Source organism: Ictidomys tridecemlineatus, chromosome 15 (assembly GCF_052094955.1).
Source record: "Ictidomys tridecemlineatus isolate mIctTri1 chromosome 15, mIctTri1.hap1, whole genome shotgun sequence".
NCBI lineage: Eukaryota > Metazoa > Chordata > Mammalia > Rodentia > Sciuridae > Ictidomys > Ictidomys tridecemlineatus.
The window spans coordinates 26,897,994-26,925,828 of NC_135491.1; the positions used below are offsets into that span (position 1 = coordinate 26,897,994).

The window sequence follows — 27,835 nt, forward strand, 5'->3', positions numbered from 1 at the left end:
CTTTCCTATCCCCTACTATCCCCCCTCCCCTCCCCTCCCATCTTCTCTCGCTACCCCATCTACTGTAATTCATTACTCTTCTTGTTTATTTTCCCATTCCCCTCACAACCTCTTATATGTAATTTTGTATAGCAATGAGGGTCTCCCTTCATTTCCATGCAATTTCCCTTTACTCTTCCTTTCCCTCCCATCTCATGACTCTGTTTAATGTTAGTCTTTTCTTCCTGCTCTTCCTCCTTGCTCTGTTCATAGTTGCTCTCATTATATCAAAGAAGACATTTGGTATTTGTTTTTTAGGGATTGACTAGCTTCACTAAGCATAATCTACTCTAGTGCCATCCATTTCCCTGCAAATTCTATGATTTTGTCATTTTTATTTGCTGCATAGTACTCCATTGTGTATAGATGCCACATTTTTTTTTTTATCCATTCATCTATTGAAGGGCATCTGGGTTGGTTCCACAGTCTAGCTATTGTGAATTGTGCTGCTATGAACATCGATATGGCAGCATCCCTGTAGCATGCTCTTTTAAGGTCTTCAGGGAATAGTCCGAGAAGGGCAATAGCAGGGTCAAATGGTGGTTCCATTCCCAGCTTTCCCAGGAATCTCCAAACTGCTTTCCAAATTGGCCGCACCAATTTGCAGTCCCACCAGCAATGTACAAGAGTACCCTTTTCTCCACATCCTCGCCAGCACTTGTTGTTGTTTGACTTCATAGTGGCTGCCACTCTTACTGGAGTGAGATGGTATCTTAGGGTGGTTTTGATTTGCATTTCTCTGACTGCTAGAGATGGTGAGCATTTTTTCATGTACTTGTTGATTGATTGTATGTCCTCCTCTGAGAAGTGTCTGTTCAGATCCTTGGCCCATTTGTTGATTGGGTTATTTGTTATCTTATTGTCTAATTTTTTGAGTTCTTTGTATACTCTGGATATTAGGGCTCTATCCCATACAACTTCTATGAATACTCATGAGCTCACAAAAGGTATGAAATCTATGTACCTTAATACTTGTGAGACCCAAGAACTAACCACATTTAAGATTTAATCTTATCTTTTTTGAAATAGCCTGATGACATACTGAGTTAAGATAATGATGTACCTTAAAAAAGGGCATTAGTCCACCATTGAAAATGCATTAAAATAAGATTAAGCCAGGAATGAACACATAATCATATTAAACCCTTTATTAAGCAGAGGACAAAACATTTAGATAATGAACTAAAATTTGGGCTAAAAGGAAAAAAAAGATGTAACAATTAACCCTTGTAAAATATTGAAAATTTTTTCCTTGGCAAGTATTTGTTGGCACTGGATGACCCACAAGTGACCCAGTTTAAATTTGAAATTCAGCATGCTAAGTTTCTTTTTACCATTAGTCAAAGATGAGATAAAATTCTCTATTTTGGGATAACGATGGCATTAAAACTGCCAAATAATGGCATACCTATGATAAAGAAAACCTATAGAAAATACCATTAAGAAATTGACATCTATATTAGGATATTCATGCCAACAAATAAGTTGAAGATATATGACAAGGAACTATGTTAGGAAATACTGAGTCAAATTTATGTGCTGAGGGAAAAAAGATGAGTAAGTCTGTTTTGAAACCCTACCTTGCAAAAGGAGTTTTCAGGCAGTACCATGATTCTACCTTTACTTCTTTAGAATTCTATTTCAAAATCTTCAGTATGTGGAAAATGACAGTTTATAGCCTATTCTCACTTTGGTATTCTACTTGGTTTCTGATGTTCACTTATAGGAATACGAGGGAAGAAACTCTAAAACTCATTAACATTTAAAAAGCTTTGACTAACATAATCAGAGTTTTTTAAAAAATGCTCATTTTTTCTTTTTTGTTATGTTTCTACATGTTCCTGAAAATGTATGAATCTGTTATTCCAATATGTTTAGTGGACATTGGTTAACCTCAAGAATGAATATTTTCTCAGAATTTGAGAATTCCAGTCCCCACCCCTTGTTATATTCTATTACATTCCTTTGACTGCTTTTTATTACAAAGGACACTATTTTTAAAATGTCAACTATGGGGCTAAACAAAAATGCTAGTGAGTAAAGACACAATAATAGGTATTTACAAAATATAGTTATAAAAAATACAGTACATTTTAATTGAGGTGTATCTTATACAGCATAGGTTTTTCAGGTAAGGTAAAAACCATGTATATTCTAGAGTTAATCCATATACACTAATATCCTAAATCTAACTAATGTGTAATGCTTGGCACACTCTAAAAAGGCTAAAAATTGTATTTTCATTATGCAGTCTTTATTTCATATCACAGTAAAGGGAAGAGCACACAAATGGACATATATATATTTTAACTTATGAATGACTGAATGTATAAGGGTAATATTGCCATTTTTAGATTAATTTTAAAACCTTATTTATTATTCTTTCCTATATGAAAAATAACTATAATGTACTAATTTAAAATAATAATAATAGAAATAATAGAGTGGAGCAAGGAGGTCACAGGAAGGGAGGGGGTATGGAAAGGGGAGGTATGGAGGAATGATATTAATCAAATTATGTGCATGTACAAATATGTCACAATGAATCCAACTTTTATATATAATTTTAATGCATCAATGAAAAATATTTAAAAATAGTTATCATCATTTGGTAATGTAATTATAGACAATTAAATTTACATTTATTTTGTACCTCCTATACTTCTATAATTTGTTAGAAAAATATGTACAATAAAAATAAAAATACTGTATGGCATTGAGAGTGTAGCTCAGTGGTAGAATGTGTGTCATCACACACAAGCCCTGGGTTCAATCTCCAGCACCAAAACAACAATAAACAAAACCCAACCAACTAAACAAAAAAAAAATTCTTATTTTCAAATGAAACTGTCTGCATGGGAAATTTATGAGAACATACAAATTATGAGAATAAGAGAATAAAGCAAGATTGGTGAATATAAAATTCACATATTAAAATCAACAAGTTTCTTACATATGAATAAGAATCACCAGAAAGTTAATAGAAAAAAATCTCATTACAGTAATAATGATGTCTCTAGGAATCAATATAAGAAAAACAGTATAGGAGTTTCATGAAGATAGTGACAAGACATTACTAAAGGATATTGAAAGAAAATGTGAATAAATGTTATAGCCTTGAAGAGTTAATGTCAGAAATATGCCAGTTCATCCCAAGTTAATCTTTAAATAAAATGTAATAAAAATCAATCAAAAGCCTAAAATTTTTAATTTTATTTAAAATATTTGTATTGTTGCATAATAATTATTTATAATAGTGGAATTCACAGTGACATATTTGTACCTATATATAATATAATTTGATCAGTTTCATCTCCAGAATCTTTCTTCCCCTTCTTCTGCCCCCCTTTTCTCTACCCTATTGGTTAGTCTCTTCTATTTTTATAAGATTCACTTAACATGATATTTTCCAGTTCCATTCATTTTCCTGCAAGTGACATAATTTCACTCGTTTTTAGAGCTGACTAAAACACCACTGTGTATAGTGTCCATCCAATTAAGTATTGATGGACACTGAGGCCAGTTCTATAACTTGGTTATTGCAAATTGCTCTGCTGTGAACATTATGTGCATATAACTATAGTAGGCTGACTTTAATTCTTTAGGATAAATACTGAGGAATAGAAAAGCTGTCTCATATGGTGGTTCCATTCCTAATCTGCTCAGGAACCTCCATGCTGATTTACATAGTGGTTGTATTAATTTACAATTCCATCAATAGTTCATAAAAGTGTTCCTTTTCCTTCACATTCTCACCATAATTTATTATTATTTGTATTCCTGATGATTTCCTTTCTAAATTGAAGGAGATGAAATCTCATTGTAGCTTTAATTTGCATTTTTTTGATTGCTAAGGATGTTGAACATTTTTTCATATATTTGTTGGTTATCTGTATTTCTTCTTTTGAGAAATGTCTGTTTCTTTTCATTTGCTCACTTATTGAAATGGGTATTTGTCTTGGTGTTACATTTTTTCTAGTTCTGGATATTAAACCACTGTTAGAAGAGTAGCTGGCAAAGATTTTCTTCTTTACGTTCTTAATGGTTTTCTTTGCTGTGCAGAAATTCTTGGTTTTATTTCCTAAACTTTAGTAGTCCTATTGAAGAAGTTGTTGCCTATACCTGTATATTGGAGTGTTGAACCTATGTATTCTAGTATTTGCTAAGTTTCTGGTCTAACTCTTTAGGTCTTTGGTCTACTTAGAGTTGCCTTTTGTGCAGGGGAGAGAAAGATGTAGTTTCATTCTTCTGCATATAGATATCCAGTTCTCCCAGCATAATTTATCCAATGTAGTTTTTAGTGCCTTTGTCAAGGATCTGATGACTATATCTATGTGGGTTTGTCTCTGGGTCTTCTACTCTATTCCATCTGTCCTTGTGTCTTCCAATAGAGTTCTTTTGGTCAAATAAAAACAGTAACTCCAAATTTATGTGGATGGAGCAAGGACACAAGAACAGTCAAGATAATTCTAAAGGAAAACTACAATGGAAGATCCTACCTTCCTTCCCCCATTCTTTTTTTTTTTTTTTTTTGGGTACTGGAGATTGATCCCAGGTCCTCACACAGATTAAGCAAGCACTGTACCACTGAGGTATATCCTCAGCCCTTGGAAGATTTTTCTTCACCAGATACAAAACACTGTTTAAGAGCTACAATAATTAACATAATAAGAAATCAGTGCAGACTGATAAACAAGGTAAGAAACCAGAATAGAAGACACAAAAACAGAACTACATATAGAGAAACTTGATAAATGACAAAGGTATCATTTTATGTCAGTGGACAAAGAACACTACTCATCAAACTTGGGGACAACTGGTTATCTAAGTGGAAAAGAATAAAATTAGATCTCTATGATGCTATAGCAACAAAATTAATTTTAGGTAGATTATATGAAAAGCAAAACTCTAAAGCTTTTCTGATGAAATAAAAGTAAATATTGTTCCTGATACTCTACACTCTAAAGGGAAGCTCAAGTTTATATCCATTCATGGGTACTGAGGTTTGTTTCCTTTTCATTTAAAGCAGAGTCTTACTTAAGAGATTACAAATGGAGGTCTGTGTATGAGTATCAATGTTTAATACATGTTTTCATGTAAATAAAAAAGACACAAAGAGTGGGGGAAACACAAGATTCACAGAGTTCTCAGTTATAATCTGAATAATCTGAAGTAGTTGTCACAAAAAATTAGAATTTCTGAGTGGTAGGGCTTGCAAGGAAAACAGAAGAGGTCATTTACAAATACAGTTTTTATCTAGATACCACGGCTTGGGTTTAGTAAAGTCTGGCATAGAACAGAAGAAGCAGCTACTGCTACCATGCTCTACATTTTAGATGACAGAGTGTTATGTACAAGTGTCCACAGTCCAAGCAGAATGGGAATGGGAGAGAGATTAAGCAAAAAAAAAAAAAGGGGGGGTGAGGAGTTCTTAATCCTGCATGGACTGCCAATCCCACTATTCAAACTATGATATTCAGGATTAGATAAACATTATTTCTTGCATAGAAAAATAAGTTATGAAATTGCTATTTTTGAATTCCTGATGTTGCTACTGCAGGACAAACCAGTAGTAGCAATGGGGAGGAAGGTAGAGAGATACTATTGGAGGTGAAAATAACCAAGTAAATATAATAGAAACAGTGATTTCCATCAGCTGAAAGCACATTCATGTATAATCAGTGATAAGAATATAACTTAAGGAATGGTAAATACTTATGAAAGGCTTGGAATTCCTATATTTCTTGTTCATTCAAAGTGTAATCCACATGTAAAATGAGGAATCGGGCTGCATTGAAACTTCTTATTTTATTATTATTGAGTGTACAGTTCTTTATACATTATGGACACAGGCCCCAAATTAGCTTTAGGATGCAGTTTGGTTGCCAGAAAGTCAAATTAGTGTTCTAATCAATAATGTAATATTAATCTTCATGTCTGGTATTTGTCTTTGCTCTGAAGATTATTTTACTCATATTAAAAAAATGTATTCTTTTTAGATATAAAAGCCAGAAGAGTGTATTTTGATATATAAATTCCCATTCTTTTTTTTTTTTTTGTATCAGGGATTGAACTCAGGGGCACAACCAATGAGCCACATTCCTATCCCTATTTTGTATTTTATTTAGAGACAGGGTCTCACTGAGTTGCTGGCTTCAAATTCGCAATCCTCCTACCTTAGCCTCAAGAGCTGCTGGGATTATAGACCTGTGCCACCATGCCTTGCCCTAAATTCACATTCTTGTGGTTGTACATGATGTGGAGTTATACTGGCTATGCATTCATATATGAACACAGAAAAGTTATGTCTGATTCATTCTACTGTCTTTCCTATTTCCACCTTCCCTCCCTCCCCTTCATTCTCCTTTGTCTAATCCACTGAACTTCTATTCTCCTCTCCCACTGCTTATTGTGTGTTAACATCCACATATCGGAGAGAACATTTGGACTCTATTTTTGGAGGGATTGGCTTATTTCATTTAACATGATAGTCTCCAATTTTTTCCGTTTACTAGCAAACGCCATACCTCATTCTTCTTTATGGCTGAGTAATATTTAATTGTGTATGTATACAACATTTTCTTTATCCACTCATGTGTTGAAGGGTACTTGAGTTGGTTCCAAAGCTTAGCTATTGTGAATTGAGCTTCTAAAAACATTGATGTGGCTGGGTCACTATATTATGCTGATTTTAAGTTTTCACCAAGAAGTGAGACAACTGGATCAAATAGGGGTTCCATTCCAAGTTTTCTAAAAAATCTCCAAACTATATAGTCTACTTTTGATTAGGGTTGGCATGGTACCTTTCCCTCCCTTTTAATGTGAACCTACCTATAAAACTATATTTCAAGTGATTTTATTACAGACTGCATTCAATGGGTCATAATTTTTTAATCGAATTTGATATTACTTGCTACAGGAAATCTTATTTTTAAAACCTTTTTCAGATACAAATTCTAGTGTTCATTTTGACATATTAATAAATGCATATAACATAGTTCTCTTCATTTCAATCCACAGTACTGCCCCTTTGTCTCCCTTGCCCCTCCCTTGATTCCTTTGCTCTACTGGATTGGTCTTCCTTCTATTTATTTACTAATTTAAAAATTGATGCATTATATTATCTATAAACTATAAAATTCATTGTGGCATATTCATACATGTACCTATATAATTTGGTCAACTTCATTTCCCAGTTCTATGCCTTTCCCAACCCTCCTCTCTCCACCTTAGTTTTCTACTTCTACTCTACTAATTTCCCTTCTATTTTCATGAGATCTTAATTTTATATCCAGTTTTTCTTCTAGCTTCCACATTTGATAGAAATATTCAGCCCTTGATTTTCTGAGTCTGGCCTCCTTCACTTAACATGATGCTCTACAATTGCATCCATTTACCAACAAATGACTTAAACACATTCTTCTTTATGGATGAGTAGAACTTCATTGTGTACATAAACCACATTATCTTCATTCATCTATTGATGGGCACCTAGGCTGGTTCCATAACATCAATATTGTGGATTGTGCTGCTATAGTATGCTGATTTTAGTTCTTTTTGGATAAATACCAAGGAATAGGATAACTGGATTATATAGTGGTTCCACTCCCATTCTTTTGAGAAATCGCCATACTGCTTTTCAAAGTTTGTATTAGTATGTAGTCCCACAGACAATGTATAATGTACATTTCCCCCCTACATCCTTGCCAGCAGTTATTTGTATTCTCCATTCTAACCAGGGTGAGATAAGATAGTGTAGTTTTGATTTGGATTTTCTTGATTGCTAAGGATGTTTAACAACTTTTCATATATTTGTTGGCTATTTATATTTATACTTTTGAGAAATGTTTCTTTAGATCTTTTTTCCAGTTATTAAGTGGTTTGTTAGTTTTTTTGTGTTAGGATTTTTGAATTCTTTGTATATTCTGGTTATTAATCCCCTATCAGAAGAATAGTTGGTAAAAATGTTCTTCCATTCTGTAGGTTCTCTTCAAGCTCTTTATAGTTTCCTTTGCTGTGAAGCAGCTTTTAAATTTTGTGCTATCCCACCTGTTGATTCTTGTTTTTATTTCTTGAGCTTCAGGAATTTTATTAAGAAAGCCAGGGCCTGCACCAATGTGTTGGCAAACTGCTTCTACGTTTTCTTCTAGAAGTTTCACTGTTTCTGGTATAATTCCTAGGTCTATGATCTATGTTGAATTTATTTTTATGAAGGGTCAGAGGTAGGGATCTGGTTTTATTCTTCTGCATATGGATATTCAATTTCCCCAACACTATTTGGTAAAAAAGCTGTCTATACTCCAATGGTATGCTTTGGGCACCTTTCTCAAGAATTAGATGGCTATATTTAGGGAGCTTTGTCTCTATGGCTTCTAGTCTATTCCGCTGGTCTTCATTTCCATTTTTAATGTCAATATCATACTATTTTTTGTTACTATTGCTCTATAGTATAATTTGAGGTCAGGTATTGTAATGCCTCTAGCCTTGCTCTTTTTTTTTAAATTTAGTGTTTTATTCTAATTTGTTATGTATTTCAGTAGAATGCATTCTAATTCATATTAAACATATAGAGCATAAATTTTCATATCTATGGTTATATATAAAGTATATTCACATCATTTGCATCTTCATACATATAATGATATCCATCTCATTCTACCATCTTTTTTACCCCGCTCACTCTTCCCTACCCCCCCACCCCTTTGTCCTATCTAGAGTTCCTCTATTCCTCCCATGCTCTCCCTCCCAACCCCACTATGAATCCTTATATCCGAGAAAACATATAGCATTTGGTTTTTTGGGATTGGCTAACTTCACTTAGGATTATATTCTCCAACTCCATCCATTTACCTGCAAATGCCATGATTTTATTTTCTTTTATTGCTGAGTAATATTCCATTGTGTATATATACCACATTTTCTTTATCCATTCATTACTGAGGGCCAGCCTTGCTCTTGTTCCTCAGAACTGCTTTGTCTATTTTGGGTTATTTATTTTTCCACATAAATTTTAGGACTAGTTTTTCTAGTTCTGGGAAGAGTATGTTTGGTATTTTGGTGGGGATTGCATGGAATCTATAGATTGCTTTTGGTAATATAACCATTTTGCCCATTTTAATTCTACCTATCCATGAGCATGGTAAGTCTTTCCATCTTCTAAGGTCTTCTTCAGTATCTTTCTTCAGTATTTGATTTATTATTATGCGTGACTTTTACCTATTTAGATTTATTCCTAAAGTTTTTTTTCAGATTATTGTGAATAGAGTAATTTTATTGATTTCTTTGTTGGCATATTCATTATTGGAATATAAAAAATTCATATTCCAATAATGAGAAGATCTAAAAGGTATAACAAATTTCTAGACAGACATGACCCACCCAAATGGAACCAAGAGGACACAGAGAACTTAATCAAATCATATCAAGCAACAAGATTCAAGCAGTAATAATAAATTTTCTGACAAAGAAAAGTCCAGAACAAGATGGATTCTCAGTTTAGTTTTGCCAGACCTTTAAAGAAGTAATGCTAATCACCTTCTCATTATTCCACAAAATAGAAAGGGAGGGAACACTCACAAACACATTTTATGAAACCAGTGTCTGTTTCAAACAAAGTCACTGGACTTTGAAGAAAGGAAGACAGAACACAAGAAAGCCTATTGTGACTATGATAACCTATCAAATGGGAAAGGAAAACAGATAGATAAGGGTCACACAAGCTCTCAGAAAATGGTGTTCCAAGTGCTTTAATCAAACTTATATTTTATTTTTTAAAGAATGGATTATATTTTGTTTTATTTTGATAATATTCTTTTAAAAATTTATTTATTTTTAGTTATACATGGTAGTAGAATGTATTTTGACATATTATACATACATAGAGTATAACTTGTCATTCTTGGGGTTGTACATGATCAACATAGTTCTTGATGTTGTAACCAGAACAACCAGGCAAGAGAAGACAAATAAAGGGATACAAATAGGAAAAGAAGCCAAATAATCTTTATTTGCTGATGACATTACTCTATACCTAAAGCACCGAAAATATCCACCAGAAAACTTCTAAATCAATAAACAATTTCAGCAAAGTAGCAGCATATAAGACTAACACAATAATCAGTACCCCTATTTTTTTCTTTTAATTTTTTACTTTTCTGAAGGGGAATGCTAATGGCAATTATCTCATTCTTTGCCCCCATCCTCCTGTGATATTTTTGGGAATAAATAGCTAATTTACTAGTTTCACAGGTTCACAGATGGAGAAGAACTGTGCCTTATGATGGTATGAGATATTGAGAGCTCTAATTAGAGTGAGAGTCTTACTTAGGCCCAATTTGGATAATTTAGATAATGAGATTTAGGACTTTTGAACCAATGAGTCTTCAGTGACATCCTGTAATTCAGTTGATGTAATGGTTTGAGAATTTTGAGAATGTTTACATAGAATAGATATATTTTGCATGTAGGACAAGGACTAATCTTCAGGAAGCCAGAAGGGGGTAGCAGACTGAATAATATTCCCCTACTGCTGGCCACAAGGGTCCTTATTAAAAAGCAAGTATGAGAATGAGAAAGAGCAGAAGAGTTGAGAAAGTAGATAAGATTGTGAGGATTAATTTGTGTGTCAATTTGGTCCATGGGATACCACAACATTTGGTCAAACATTATTTCTGGTGTGTCTGTGAGGATGTTTTTGAATGCAGTTTATATTTGACTTCCTAGACCGAGAAAAGCAGACTGCCCTCTTTAATGTCAGTGGGTTTCAATTTATTCAATTAAAGAATCAAATGAGACAAAAATGCTGATTAAGAGGGAACTCCTCTTGATCACCTTGAGCTGGGGATATTGTTCTTTTATGGTCTTCATCCTTAGCCTGAATATTAGTTTTTCTTGGTTTTAGAGCCTGCTGATTTTGGATTGGAATTTATACCACTGACTTTCCTCACTCTCTGGTCTTTGGACTAGAACTACACATCAGATCTCCTGGATCTCCATCTTGTTGATTACAGGTCTAAGGAATACTAAACCTCCTTAATAACATTAACCAATTCCTTACAATAAATTTCTTTCTTTATCCTTTCTAATGGTTCTATATTCTGGAGAACCAAGACTAATACAAAGATATTACAATACTGACTTTGAAAATGGATGAAGGGACCATGAGTCAAGGGATGTTGGCAACTTTGAAAAACTTGACCAGGCAAGAAAATGGATTCCTTCCTGTAGCCTCCAGGAAAACCAGCAGTGTTAACACTCTGACTTTAGCTCAGTGAAACTAATTTTAGATCTCTGACTTCCAGATTGTAACTGAATAAAGTTGCATTTTTAAAAACACATTATGTGTTGCAATTTATTAGTAAAGCATTAGCAAACATACAATCCAATGCTATTCTTGACACCTTTCTACAATATTGTATCACCCGTTGAAAGTCATGAATGGATAAATAACATCTGGAACACCTATACTATGGAAGATTATTTGGCAATAAAAAGAAATGAAATACTGATATATATTATGATATGAGTAAATCTTGAATACACTATGGCAAATAAAAGAAGCCAATCATAAAGAATCATTTTTATGATTCCATTTATGTAAAATGACCAAAACAGCAAAGACACAAAGGCAAAAAATTAACTAGCATTGCCAACTTCTGGGGAGGTCATGCCTTAGAGATACCGGGTATACTTTCGGGGATAATGTTCTAAATTGAATGTTGGGATGGATGCAAAACTCTGAAGTTTTTAAGCTGTATACTTTCAATGCAAAATTTTATGATATGTGTATTTTATCTCAATAAAGGTGCTAAACAATTATATATTTTAAAAATATTCATAGAACAAAAGTATTAAAAAACAAAGTAAAGGGCACCAGTAAGATATATCACATTCTTCTAGTCATGAATATATGCTACAATATACAGTGCAACTATCAATTAAATAGATATAATTTTTTTTATAATAGTTTTTCCTTAAAACAAAGCAATAATTAAGAGATTTCAATACTTTCTTCAAACATCTGTAAGATTAGTCCACAAGTGAGAAGTAAAGTATGTTTATCTTTCCCAGAACCACTCATTGAAATTGTTCTCTGTGCTCCCTATAGTCAAGGGAACAAATGAAAGTGCCATTTTAAAATACATATATTTAAAAAAAATCCATGTGCTTATTAGTATAATTCATACAAGGATAATCTTGTTTCTGAATTTATACAGCTGTTTTAGCTTCTCACCAATAAACAAAATGCTTCAATGAATTATTCTGAAGTTACAGATGAACACCCAGATTATAAGATTCTTCTTGACTCATACATATATTTTATTAAAATTTACAGTGCAATATTTATTTGGAGCAATTAAAAGATTAAAAACTGTTGAAATCATATGTAATAGAAACTTACTTAGACCAAAAGTTAAAACTGATCAAAAGGGGCCGGGGATTTAGCTCAGTGACAGAATGCTTGCCTAGAACACATGAGGCACTGGTTTGATACTAAGCATCCCATAAAAAATAAACAAATAAAATAAAGGCATTCTGTCCACCTACAACTACAAAAAATTATTAAAAAAAACAGATCAAAATATTAAGTATTATCATTATTCTATTTCAAAGGAGCCACAGAAAACAGTGGGGGCCAATTCATAGAATTTTAGATATGTTAAAAAAATTTGCTTTCTTTGCTACATCTTTTGCTTCAGATGATCTGTGTCTTGGCAAATGCAACTCTTCCTGCAAAGCATTTATTCCTGCCCCATCCCCCTTACTCACTGGCAAGTTGTTTCTAATTCCTTTGATACTCAGTTTAAATATGTTTCTCTCAAAAGACTTTGTGGACCCTCTAACCCACATTGTAGGCTATATGAGGAAGGAGCCATGTCATTTCACATGAATTTCAAGCACCTAGCATGGTGCTGAGTAGAAGGTACTAACATTACTGATCACTGCAAGTTGGGTTCCCAGGGCAAGAGACTGGAAAGAGAGATTAGGGAGACAATAATTTTATTAGGTTAGGCTGAACTCAGCATCAGCACCTATGGGGAAGACAAGGAAGAAGAATAGGAAGAGGAAGAATTCTGACAGCGATGTAGTCTTGGAGTTGTAGTCCATTAGAGTGTGGCTGATAGGTCTTTTATTGACCAGTCACTAGATGAGATAAAGACAATTTCCAGAGAGTTCTAACAGTTGATAATACAATACAGCATCAACATACTGTCTATATATTAGGTGTTAGGTATGGAATGTTGGTACATTACTCAATTGAGAATCTTATAAAGTATGAATTACTATCCCTGTTAGGCTCAAGACACAACTGTGGCTGACAGAAGATACACCTAACAATGGGATTAATGTCCAAAGTCTGTGTTCTTTCTGCAATCATATAATTTCATACTGTTCACATTTGTGGAGTTTCACTGGTGGTATATTCATATATGAACATAGGAAAGTTATGTCTGATTCATTCCACTGTCATTCCTAATCCCATGATGATACTCTATATTTTTGTAGTGGCTTCTGAAATGTGGTTACTGCAATTGATGAACTGAATTTTAAAGTTTTATCTAACGATTTCATTCCTTTCTTGGGTTGAATAATATTTCATTGTATTTTTTTTTTGGTATTTGTTCTGTTTAGATGTAGATAATAGTAGAGTGTATTTTGACATAGTTTACACAGGTATACTATTAAAATTATTTTAATTCAGCTCCAATACTTGTGGTTGGTTGTACATGATGTGGAGTTTTACTGTGTTGTATTCATATTATAGAATAGTTATGTCTGATTTATTCCACTGTCATTCCTATTTTCATCCCCCCTTCCCTTCCCTTCATTCTCCTTTGTCTAATCCACTGAATTCTCCTCCCCTCTTGTTGTGTGTTAGCATGCACATATCAAAGAGAACATTTAACTTTTTTGGGGGAGGATTGGCTTATTTTACTTAGCATGATAATCTCCAGATCCATCCATTTATCAGAAAAAGTTCCACTATATGTTTTAGTCTCCAGATCCATCCATTTATCAGAAAAAGTTCTACTATATGTTTATCCATTCACTTGTTGATGGATATTTGGATTGTATCTACTTTGGATTCTTATGAATAAAAGTCTTCTTGTGAATATATGGTTCCAGTTCTCTCAAGTATACATCTAGGATTGGGACTCATGTGTCACATGGTCATTGTATGTTCCATTTTTAAGAAATTGTCAGAGTTTTCAAAAGTGGATGTATGACTTTACTAGCAACACATAAAGTTTCCAATTTCTATACAACTGAAGCTATACTTGCTAAATGTAAATTTCTGATTTTAATTTCTTGTCAGTGTGAAGTGGTACCTTATTATGGTTTGATATGTATTTCATTATTGATTAAATTTGTAGAGTAGCTTTTTAAGTACCTTTTGGCTATTTCTGTATCATCTGTTCAGTTTGTTTCCAAGGTTAAAAATGTGTATGTGTAACCGATGTGATTCTGCAATCTGTATTTGGGGTAAAAATGGGAGTTCATAACTCACTTGAAACTAATGTTCGAAATATGATATGTCAAGAGCTTTGTAAGGTTTTGAACAACCAATAAAAAAAAAAAAGTGAGCATTAGCCAGGTGCAGTGATGCACGCCTGTAATCCCAGGGGCTGGGAAGCCTGAGGCAAGAGGTTCACAACTTAAAAGCCAGCCTCAGCAACTTAGTAAGGCCCTACGCAACTCAGTGAGTCCCTGTTTCTAATAAAATACAAAAAAGGGCTGGAGATATGGCTCAGTGATAGAGTGCCCCTGGGTTCAATCCCTAATTCCAACAAAGAAAGTCAAACCAAACCAAACCAAAAACCAGACAAACAAAAAAAGTGAGCATTAACCTCTTCTGTTAAAATGCATGGCCAGTATTAATATACCTTCTTTTGTGTACAGTGTCATAGATATGTTAGAACTTCGACTATTGACAGCTCTTCCTCAAACAAGCCATGAGAAGAAGGATATTTATATCTTGCTCATTTCTGTATTTTCATATCCTAGCATAATGCTCCTTTCCAAGCGCAGGCAAACTCTTGAATGAATAAATAATCAGTATAATACAATGAAAGCACAATGAACTGCAATCCACTACTGTTTGATTCACAAGTCTACTAGTAATTGAGTGAACTTAGAGAAGTCATGTAACCTTTCTAAGCCCTAATTAATTTATAAGAAAAAGAAATACACCATGTGATTTTAAATTTCTGAAAAACTCAAATTTTTTAATTTTCCGAAAAACTCAAGTCTAAATTAAAAGAAAGTTTTAGAACACAGAACTCTATGTGCCTTTACAAACATGAGTAAATAAAATTCATTACTAGAGAGACTTACCAAATGAGAACAAAATATACTGACAAACAAATCAATGGCTATTAGATAACCGTCCTCCACATATCAACAAAGATATTCTTGGTGCACATTTTTATTGAGATATATTGGAATAAAAACTAGACAAAATAGAGGTTAATGCATAAGAATATAGTAAGGTCAAACCTGTAAATGCCTTAGTGGGTGTGTGATTTAGGGCAAAAATAAATTCAAGTTTGGACTACTAACATATCCAATTTTTCTAGCTAAATACACGATTTCATGATAAATGATATCATTAAATATAGGTGATAATATAGGGACTATATTGATAATATAGAGACTAACTGACTGATTTTTGCAGAATATCACTTAGAAAACAATTTTCTCTTTATCTGGTATATATTTTTAACAAACTATTCAGAGATCTTAGTTAAAAATTTAATTTAATAGGTCTCATTGATCAAAACCAGGAAGATTTTTTATTGTTAGATTATAATACCTGATAAACTCAGAATTGCCTTCTAACTCACTTCATTAAATATTTTCACATGAATGCCAACTGCAGAAGATACAGCCAATCATATAGATGTGACCTTGCTCAGAGACTCTTCAAAAGAAAAAACAAAATCCTTTCTGATTACAGAAGTAATACTGTGGTATAGTAAATTTGAAAAGAAATGCAAAAATAAATAAGAAAAAGCAATCCCTGTTAAAATAGGGTAACATTCTGGATCTTTATGATCTTTACTCTATATAAAATCATATTAATTTTTCTATTACTGGAAGTATTAACCCTAACTTTTAATCATCAAAGTTTGTGTTCATATTTTTAATGCCAGAGAAATTTGAATTTTGTTTTTTAAAATAAGGCATAAGCATTGCTTGCAAACATTTTGGTTAACATAAGTGCTGACAAGATACAGAACTCTTTAGCTATGGCCATTTTGGACTTCTTTTCAGCAACGTTAATGGTGAAAATGTTAAGTCTACACTCTTAGAGTACTATACTCTCTAAACATCACAAATTTAAACACTGTAAAAACTTATTTTGGTAGGTAAAATGCTTCATTCCATATAGAAAGAAACTAATTTCTACTTTTCTGGCAAACCTTTTTATGCAAATCTAATTCTCACACCTCTATGACATGTTGCCTTGTTTTTCATTTGGTACATTTGTATACTGGGATAAAGAAAACACTTAGAATAGTCTGAATCAAGCCTCCTGTATTCAAAAACAGTCCATCTCTTAAACTTTCTATTTAAACTTAGTGATCAAGAAGAAAACCTGGTTTATATTTTCATCATATATATTTTGGTATTGAGAATTGCCCGTCTCATGCAATTTTCTTTACATATGTTATGTTCTTTATTATTATCTCTTTCTGTTTGCTCATAATAGAGTAAAAATTATGTGCTTATGTAAAGTGATACATTTTGCTATCATGGATCTACTATGTTTTCCAAAAAATATTCATGTACAGAACACTGAAAATAGTTATGTATTATGGCATTAATCTATTAACTACAGGGCAAAAGGGTTACAAAGAGAGGATGTAGAAAGACTTGGAAATTTCAAGTTACTTCTTGAAATCATCAGATGAAGAGAACTTTTTGCTGATGCTTTTTAATTCTCCCTTTTAGAGTTACTGATTTTGCTATTCAAGTGTCAACCAATTCCACCTTTACTTCTGTTCTATCTATACAACATTTGTTTGAAGAAAAATTTTACTTTCATGGATAGGCTGTTTTTAACAAACATATACATTGCTTTTTGCAATTTAGAGTTGTGGAACAAAAAGAATAGAAATGAAAGAACTGAGTGTTTTCCCCACCAAGAATCTGTGTAGCCTCTATCTAGCCGTCACAGATCTTTTGTAACTAAAGTCCACATACACACTGTGTCAACCTAGCTTTTAATACAGATTTCTTATTAAGCTTGAGAGAAAAGGGAGAAGAAATGGTATTTTGCTCAATCTTCAAAAGAAACTTGCTGGGAAGATATAACTACCCTAATTTTTTTGATTTATAGAAATACAGATGGGTTTTATATGTTGCTGAAGAAAAACAAGAGTTTTTAAGTGATAGTATTGGCATTTAAACTGAAGTCCAAATTCTATGCTCCCACCCCCACTGCATCTTTAACTGTATTTAAAAATAAACTTCAATTTAATCTCATGTGACATATAATGTAGCAGAAGAAATAGTTTGTGTTACATATTACACTCTCACCTAAATTCCTTTTTATGATAAATTTTGTACATAAATTTGAAAATAAATTTTCCATTTGTGTTTTTAAAATATGTATAACTATACATAACAGAGAGGTCTGAATCTAAGTCTTGCCCTATTTATGGACTATTAGGAAAGGGATTTTCCATTTGTTCATCCTTGAAAATAGATTCCACATACCACCACGGGATTGATTCATAAAGGTGTTAAAAATAAAAGTTTAATAAAAATTTAAAAAAGATTTATAAAAATAAAAGCTCCAAATCTTCCATGAAACTGCTTTTTTTTTAATTGAAGAAGACAATCACATTCCTTAGAAGTCATAAAACTCTGTGATTACTATTATTATAAAGAACCTGACTAAAATAAGAGATTTAAGTATATTATTCTAGAATGCCTTTTTCCTTTCCGAGTACTATTATACCAAATACAAAAGTTAACTACATATTCTGACAATTCAATATTCAATACACTTATTTCACTTTAGCATAGTGTAATTTTATGCAAAAGCATAGCATCGCACCCATCAGTTACTTAGAAAATACCTACTGGCATTTATCTTTGTAGTATAAAGATATTTATCAACATAATTTGGATAGTAAACATACTCATACTCTACATCAATGTATAAACTGCATTATAAAAATGTTCCTCCTAACCCACTGTCAGTATTTATATTTTCTGAGTTCTTTTCATAGTGGTGACTAGTAGTTTGTAGTGATTACATCTCAATTCAATCTTAACACTTTTGCAATCAAGGTAGTTAGCAAATTGAACAAAGATAAGTTTTCTACAACACAACACAAAGAAAAATAGATAAAAAATGTGAAAGGGTAGAGGGAATGATAAGGAGCACAGATCTAAAGTTACTTCCTTTGTTTTAATATTAGCTTCAGAAAACCTTAACAAGCAAATAAAGAACAGAAGACACTTAATAAGTAACAGAAGGAGTAATAATTAGACTCAATATATTAACATTAAGAACAGTAGAGATAAAGTACAAATCCTGTATCATACAGGGAAGATAAACAAGGCTATCTGCAACAGAACAATCAGATTAGTACCAGACCTTTTACTACCAAAAGTAAGTACTAAAATTTAATCATTAATTATTTTAAAGGATAATAAAATAAAATGACTTTGAATGTAGATAGATCCCAATACTCAGCCAAGTTAACATTCAGACTATAGAAAAATATAGGAATTGTCAGACATGTATGATCTTTGAATTTATAGACCCTGTTAAAATTATTCAAGAACTTATCCTGAACAAACACATATAAATTTAATAAAGAAGGAAAGACAAGGTGTTCAATGTTAATCAAAGAAACTAGCAAATCCTATAGCTAAACAAAAAACTGTAGTATCAAAATGTGAAAATCAGTTAATCAACTGATGATACTGAATGGGAAGTGACAGAAGCTGAGAGAAAGAGAACTGAAAGTGTGCTACAACTGTTGTTTCAGATTAAATTTGGTAGTTCATCAAAAGTAAATTTCAGGCATATGTGATAAACATTGAAATATAACCACTATAACAAAAATGGATAATATATAAACTCCCTTAGTAATTATAAAGGGGGAAAAAAGGTAGAAACAAAGGCATAAATGAAGGAAACCAGAAAAAGCAAAATTAAAGGAAAACATAAAATGTCACGAATAAATCAAATAATGTGTGACCGTATAATAATAACACATGATTAAATAATTAATATACATTAGCAACCATGCAGGACACCCAGCTGCTGTCCACGTGCAAGAACTCCGGCTGCCACTCCCATGTGGACCCCCATCTACCAATGTGGGACTCCTCTGGTCGCCTCCATCTTGGAGCACTACAACCACTGCCACAGTCCCCTACACATGATAGCTTGCATCCGGGGACACTTCACTGGGTCTGGAGATAGCTGCCACCACAATACTGCATGCCACAGAGTTGTATCTCTGAACACGCCTCGCAACACCACTATTCGGGCCCACCTACCTGACTCTACAACCCATCACTGAAAGCAGCCACCTCCATTTTGCAATGGCTTTATTGCCATTTTTATTTGGGGCAACTCCCAAGTTGGAACACTGGCTGGGGCTTAGAAGCAATATCAAGGTACAGAAAGTCCTCAACTTCCCCCTTTCCACTGTAGCCACTAACTGGGCACAGTGCTTGCAGCTATGGGGCCAGACTGTAGCTTGCAAATCTGGGTCCTGAATTGCGCAATATAAAACAACTCTCAGTAACAGGTATGCAGTCCCCAGAGCACAGCCCACATGACCTCTGTGAAGAAATGTTCCTGATTGGGAAGTAGAAAGGGAGGGGGTGAGTGAGATACAGTTTAGAGACCAGGAATTGCAAGGTCTACAGGAGATAAGGCTAGGTGTTCACATCTCCCAAAGGAGATTCTTGGACCAACCCTCCCACTCTAATAACATTTACCATCCTGAGAGTGAAGATAACAGCAAACAACAGACAACTTCACCTACTGGATGAAAAGGGAAGCTGGAAAGATACTGATCTCCAAAAAAACCATCCCTGTACCTTCCTTCAAACAATTTTTTTTCCTCTCTTGTCCTGTCTTCACATCTATAACATTCGTGAGACCAAGTACTTTTCAGGAATTAGGCAACTGAGGACTGGGAAGTCTGAATTATAGTGGTACTGTATATTCTTTTATCTACTATTTTTACAGTTTTTACTTTTGTTTATATATATATATATATATATATATATATTATATATTACCTGTCTTCCCACATACTTGTCTCTCCAAAATCATCTTCTTTTTTTTTCCTGCTACTAACCAACTTCTTTAGATTCCTCTTTCTCGCTTTCTAAGATCTAGTAATTCTGTATCCTTACTTCCAACCTCCTCAACATCTCATCCTACACCTCACCCCTGGTTCTTTGTCCACCATCAGAAACTGTAGACCCTTTTGCAAAACTACTGTTTATATTATAGATAATAACTAAACTTGCCATTTCTGAATATTGTGACAAAACTGTTAACATCTTAAACTATTTGGGTTAAGGTTGTATATTGTTTGTATTGGGATCTGTTCATTGTTCTCCCCCTAAAAGGAGAGGTACTGGAACACACAGGGACACTATAAACCTAGAGAGTAAAAACTGTAACACCTCAGATCCACAGTGCTACAAGGGAAGACATAAAAACAACGTGAAAAAACAAGGGAAGAAAGTGCATCAACAAACCAAGATATTACATTACTGGAATCCATGGCCAGCACACAGAAGAAATGACAGAAGGAGTTCAGAATGTACATGATTAAAATTTTCTGTGAATTAAAGGATGATATAAGAGAGCAAATACAGGCAGCAGAAAGATCATTTTGATAAAGAGCTACATAAGCAAATACAGGAAGAAAATGATTATTTCAATAAGAGGGGATAGAGGTGCTGGAAAAAACAAACAAACAAACAGAAATCCTTGAAATGAAAGAAATTAACCAAATATAAAGCTCAATAGAAAGGATAACCAAAAGATTAGATCACATGGAAGACAGGACTTCAGACAATGAAGACAAAAAATATAATCTTGAAAAGAATGTTGACTACACAGTGAAGATGGTAAAAAAATCATGAGGAGAACATTCAAAAATTATGGGATAACATAAAAAGACCAACTTAAGAATTATTAGGATAGAGGAAGGCATAGAGTTACAAACCAAAGGAATGAACAATCTATACAATGAAATAATAACAGAAAACTTTACAAACATGAAAAATGAATTGGAAAATCAAATACAAGAGGCTTACAGGACACCAAATGTACAAAATCACAACAGATACACACCAAAGCACATTATAATAAAAATATCTAGTACTCAGAATAAGGAGAAAATTTTAAAAGCCACAAGAGAAAGGAATCTGGTTACATATAGGGGGAAACCAATTAGACCCAGATCCTGAGAGTTAGAAGATTTTGGAATAACATATACCAAACTCTGAAAGAAAATGAATGTCAACCAAGAATCTTACTTCCAGCAAAATTAAGCTTTAATTTGATGATGAAATAAAAACCTTCCTTGATAAGCAAAAGTTAAAAATCATACCAATTAGAAAGCCTGCGCTACAGAACATCCTCAGTAAAATATTCTGAGGAAATGAAAAACAACAATGAAAATCAGCAGAGGATGGTGTTACAGTAAAGGAACTACTAATCAAAGGAAAAAACCAAGTCAAGTTAAAGACTAAAAATAAACAAATATGATAGGGAATACAAATCATGGCTCGATAATAACCCTGAATATTTATAGCCTAATTTCCCCAAGACAGAGTGGCAGATTGGAATTTTTAAAAACACCCAACAATATGCTGCCTTCAAGAGACTCATCTCATAGGAAAAGACACTGAAGGTGAAAGGTTGGGAAAAATCATACCATTCACTTGGACTGTGGAAACGAGCAGGGGTTTCCATCCTCATAGCAAATAAAGTAGACTTTAAGCCAAAGTCAATCAAAAGGGATAAAGAAGGACATTTCATACTGCTTAAGAGAACCCCACATCAGCAAGACAACAATTATAAATATATATGCACAAACAATGGAGCATCTACATTCATCAAATAAACTCAAGTTCAAGAGTTAAAGAGACCACAACACAATAATTCTGGGTGACTTTAACAATCTTCTTTTACCACTGGATAGATCTTCCAAACAAAAGTTAAACAAACAAACAAACAAACAACAACAACAACAAAAAAAAACCTGTAGAACTCAGTAACAGAATCAATAACTTAGACTTAACAGATCTATATAGAATATTTCAGTCATCAATGAGGGAATTCATTTTCTTCTCAGCAGCACATGGATCCTCCTCTAAAATAGACCATATATTATGCCACACAAAGCAACTCTTAACAAATACAAAAAAATCATAGAGATACTACCATACACTCTATCAGATCTTAATAGAGTGAAATTAGAAATTAATGATAAAATAAAAAATAGAAGGTACTCCAACACCTGGAGACTAAATAATAGGGCACTGAATGAACAATGGGTTGTAAAAGACATCAAAGAGGAGATTAAAAAATCTTAGAGGTAAATAAGAGCACCGACACAACATATCAAAATCTCAAGGACACTGTGAGACACTAAGAGGTCATTGCATGGAGTTCTTTCCTTAAAAGAAGAAAAAGTCAACAAATAAATGACTAAAATTACATCTTAAAGTCCTAGAAAAAGAAGAACAAATAAAAACCAAAAGCAACAGAACACTGGAAATAATTAAAATTAGAGCTGAAATCAATGAAATTTAAACAAAAGAAACAATTGAAAAAGTTGACAAGAAGTTGGTTCTTTAGTCATGCTAACAAAGAGAACTATAGAAATACAGAAGATAATGAGACACTACAGAAATACAGAAGATAATGAGAAATTATTTTGAAAATTTGTACTCCAATAAAATAGAAAATATTGAAGGCATGAACAAATTTCTGGAGTCATATGGTTTGCCCAAACGGAAATGAGGATGATATACACATGTTAAGCAGATAAATTTCTTTTTTCGAGGCAAGTGCTCTAACTATGAGCTGTATATAACCCCAGCGCCTAAACAGATCAATTTCAAGAAATGAATAGAAGATGCCATCAGAAGCCTACCAAGCAAGAAAATCCCAGGAACAAATGGATACACAGCTGAGTTCTATAAAAAGAAGAACTAATATCAATACTCCTAAAATTATTCCATGAAATAGAAAAAGAGAGAACACTTCCAAACTCATTCTATGAGGCTAATATCACCCTGATTCCAAAGCCAGATAAGACACATCAAGGAAAGAAAACTTCAGACCAACATCTCTAATGAACATAGACACAAAAAACCTCAATAAAATTCTGGCAAATTGAATACAAAAACATATCAAAAAGATAGTGCACCACGATCAAGTGGGGTTTCATCCTAGGGATGCAAAACAAAGAAAAAAGAAAATACCTCAGGCAAGCAAATAGGAAGAAATTAAATATAAAAACCATAAAATAGCCATAGAAAAATTTATCTTATATTTGAAAATAAAGGTGATATATGTTCTGAAATGTTAGCCTGTATAACTCATTCTGTTTCATCATTGAAGAACTTATACTGGCTAACCTTCATTTATTAACAACTCCAGCATCAATAGTAGTTGGAATTTATGAATAATTTTTTTTGTGCAATAAGAATGCCTATTCTTTTACCCTAATAAATTGTATACTAAAATTCTTAATTCTTTATTAAAATAAAAAATAATCCCCTCATTAGTTATGAGGGGAAAACTCCATTGAGCTAAAACATTGGCAGGAGTCTATAAATTCCAAAGGAGATGTAATGAACATTTATTTATTCTATCAGCAATTAGTATTGAACACTAATATAGTCTGCCAGCAATCCATCTATAATCAAACTATTGATAATTATTCATACATGCTAAATTTTCTGCCATAAAGCTGCTTTCTTCAATTTTCTCTGAATCTATAGTTATAACTCCTTCATGTTTCTAATATTGTTTGCTTTTTTAATTTCTTTCATCAGACTTGATAAAGACTTATTTCATTCATGTCAGTGTTTTTGTTATCATAGTGGTGAAATTGCCTTTTTTCAATTATTTAGTATCCTTCCTCATTTGAGGTTCAGAAGCTACTGAATAAGATAATATAATCAGAAGTAGTGTAAAATCAAGTCAATAGCCTTAAAGATGCTCTACATTGTAAAAAATGATTTAAAAGAAAAGAACATATTGAATATTTCTGTAAGCTTCATAATAACTGCTCAGGAAGCAGTAAAGCATTGTTAAACCCAATGATGAAATGAATATGATTTTCATTTTAATTCTGAGAAGAAAACATTTGAGAAAATATTCTATACCCCCACCTGTAATTTTATGAGCAAAAATATTAAAACACTCCCTAGTCTTCTATAACTTGTGACTGCAGCTAATATACTTAGAGTTACTTATTAACTGAAGATAAGTTAATGATTTAATGAGGTAGGTTGTTAGGTGAAAATTAGCCTATCCTTAGTAATGTCTGAACATGTGGAAATGCTAATATCGAATATGAGAGCAAACCAAGATTTTCTTGGCGAAACTAACAGCAAACATTCCTAGGCAGAATATGCATGGACAATATTTTACTTTTGTTGCTAGTTACATTTTTCTCCTCTATGAAAAAGTTGGCAAATAATGTTATTTCAAATTATGTTGAACTACTTAAGGTATAAAATATAAAATCAGTGAGATAATGAAGACTATTTTAGTATATTTCATAGTGAAAATGAAAAGTAATTGGCTAGAAATGTTCATATAGATCTAGGCCACTATACTATACATTACTTGACCTTTAAAGTAAAATACCTAGATCATACTGTAACCTTCTCTTGCTGAGTCAGGGTTATTAGTGTAAAGCAAGTGATTATTAAGAAGCCAAGAATGCATATGAAAATGTAGATTATAACTGAACGGGCAATTAAGTAACTTCTGTTGAAGTGCCCAGCAATTACTTTCTGGAAAAATCTCAAATCTCAGTTTGTGGGATTCCAAGATTGTGGGCCAGAGGGAGGCAGCATCCTGTGTCGCTCAGTGATCCAGGTCTTACCTAGTTGGAATACTGCATTCTCAGAGAGTGTAAGAGGATCCCTATACAGCTTATTCCCACAAAAAAAATCACCAGTGCTGTGACCCCCCTGGAGGGCTGAGAGCCTCAGCTTTGGAGTAGGACTCAGGGCCTTGGCAGCCAGCCAAAACCCAAAGCCCCCAGTTCTAGCCTATGCATGGCTCGCAAGCACCTTAGCAGAATCACTTATTAGCACCACTGTAGAACTCCAGAGTGCATTCCGCTCCCACGCAGGTAACTCCGTTACTATCTACCCACAGTACAACGCCATCGCCTGGCTCCCTCCACCTCACCAGACATCCCAGCGCTGAAATCAGACTGACTCCATCTTGGATAACCTTTATCGCCATATTTAGTGGGGATAGCTCTCAGATCCCATCTCCATCTGGCCAGGTATCAAGTATCTCCCGCCCTCCCAGTGGCGATAACTGGGCACAGCAACCACTCAATACAAAAACAGCTCCCAGTTTGGCAGGTGTGCAGTGGGACCAGGGCGCTGCCCACCTGATGTGAGCCTGAGTGTGAGAGGTCCTACAGGTGGGAATGGCTAAGTGAGAGGGGATGGGACTAAAGTTTGGAGCCGAAGAGAGAGACCAGGAGCTGGGAAATCTCCAGGCAAGAGAGGGAGATAATATTGGGTGCTCAAGTCAGAGGAGCCGTCCCAAACACAGACCTGTGAGGTGCAGTCTCCCTGCAGGGACTGGCAGGTGGCAATCCCCACTTCCAGAAGACCTACATCAGGATCAGTCTTCCCACTCTGGTTACCTACACCATCCTGAGTGCAGAGACAACAGCTTAAAACAGACAATCCCACTTATTAGATGAGAAGAGAAACAGAAACGAAATGGATCTCTAAAACTAGCAACAACCCTGGTTTCTTTTTTCCTCTTTCTCTTCTACCCCTCTATCCTCTGGCCCTCACATCCCCAACATTGTGAACCAAGAACTTTGCATGAAATAGGATTTTGAGGACTGAGACATCTGAATAATATAATATAGAGGTGTTATATATGCCTCACCTTTTTTTCCTTTTTTTCTCTTTTTTCTTCTTTCATTGTTCTTTCCCCCTTCAAATTTTTTACTATTTTAACATCCAGTATTTTTCTAAATACATACGTGTGTTTGTTTTATGTATTCTACTCTCTTCCCACATACTTGTCTACCCTAAATTACTTCCTGTTCATTCTCTTGTTACTCTCTTCATTAGATTTCTCTTTCATATTTCCTAAGATATAATAACTATACCCTCACATCTTTCCCCATCAACATATGGTCCTATGCCCCCCACACAGTTCATTGTCCACCATCAGAAAATATAAACCTTTTTATGAAACTACTGATAATATTTTAGATAATAATTGAATCCAACATTTATGTACATTGAGATTAAACTGTAAATGTCTTAATAACAACAAATTGTTCACAGGTGATATATTATGAATATTGGGATCAGTTAACATTGTCTTTCCCCACAAAGGACGGATCTTGGAACCCTACAAGAGCACTACAAACCTATAGAGTAAAAACATTAACACCCCAGTCCCACAGAGGTAGGAAGGAAGACACAAGAAACATAAAAAGACAAGGGAAGAAAGAATCACAAACAAATGAAGACACCACATTATTAGAATCATTGGCAGCCATAGCAGAAAAAAATGACAGAGAAAGAGGTCAGGATATACATGGTTAAAATGTTCTGTGAACTCAAGGAAGATATAAGAGCACAAACACAAGCAGTGCAAGATTACTTTGACAAGGAGCTACAGAAACAAATCCAAGAAGCAAAAGACCACCTCAACAGGAAGATAGAGGTTCTAAAAAAAAAAAAAAGAAAAGAAAAAAAGAAATCCTTGAAATGAAAGAACCAATAAACCAAATTAAAAGCTCAAATGAAAGCATCACCAACAGGGTAGGCACTTGGAAGTCATGACATCAGACAATGAAGATAAAATATATGATCTTGAAAAGAACAGAGACCACACAGTGATAATAGTAAGAAACCATGAGTAGAACATTCAAGAAAAATGGAGTAGCATAAAGAGACCAAATTTCCAAATTGTAAATCAATGATAAAATAAGGAAGAAAAATTTCTACATTACATGGAGACTGAACAATATGCTACTGAATGAACAATGGGTTACAGAAGACATCAACGAGGAAATTAAAAAAGTAAGAACACAGACATAATATATAAAAATCTCTGGTACACTATGAAAGCAGTACCAAGAGGGAAAATTCATTACATGGAGTTCATTCCTTAAAAGAAGAAAAAGGTAACAAATAAAAGACCTCACACTACATCTCAAAGCCCTAGAAAAAGAACAATAAATCAGCAGCAAAAGCAGTAGAAGGCAAGAAATAATTAAAATCAGAACTGAAGTCAATGAAATCGAAATAAAAGAAACAATTGAAAAAATTTGACAAAACAAAAAGTTAGTTGTTTGAGCAACATAAATGAAATTGACAGACTGTTAGCTATGCTAATGAAGAGAAGGAGAGAGAAAACTCAAATTACCAGCATATTGATGAAAAAGGTAATGTCACAATAGACACTACAGAAATACAGAGGATAATTAGAAATTATCTTGAAAACTTATACTCCAATAAAATATAAGACATTGGAGGCACTGACAAATTTCTTAAGTCATAA

The 27,835-nt window shown here is 33.6% G+C and overlaps 1 protein-coding gene across 3 annotated transcripts in view; it reads right to left on the reverse strand.

Annotated features, from left to right (window-relative positions):
* The window catches only part of Itfg1 (integrin alpha FG-GAP repeat containing 1), a 260,497-nt gene that overhangs the window by 100,503 nt on the left and 132,159 nt on the right, over positions 1 to 27,835 (reverse strand). The gene's annotated exons all lie outside the window — the stretch shown is intronic.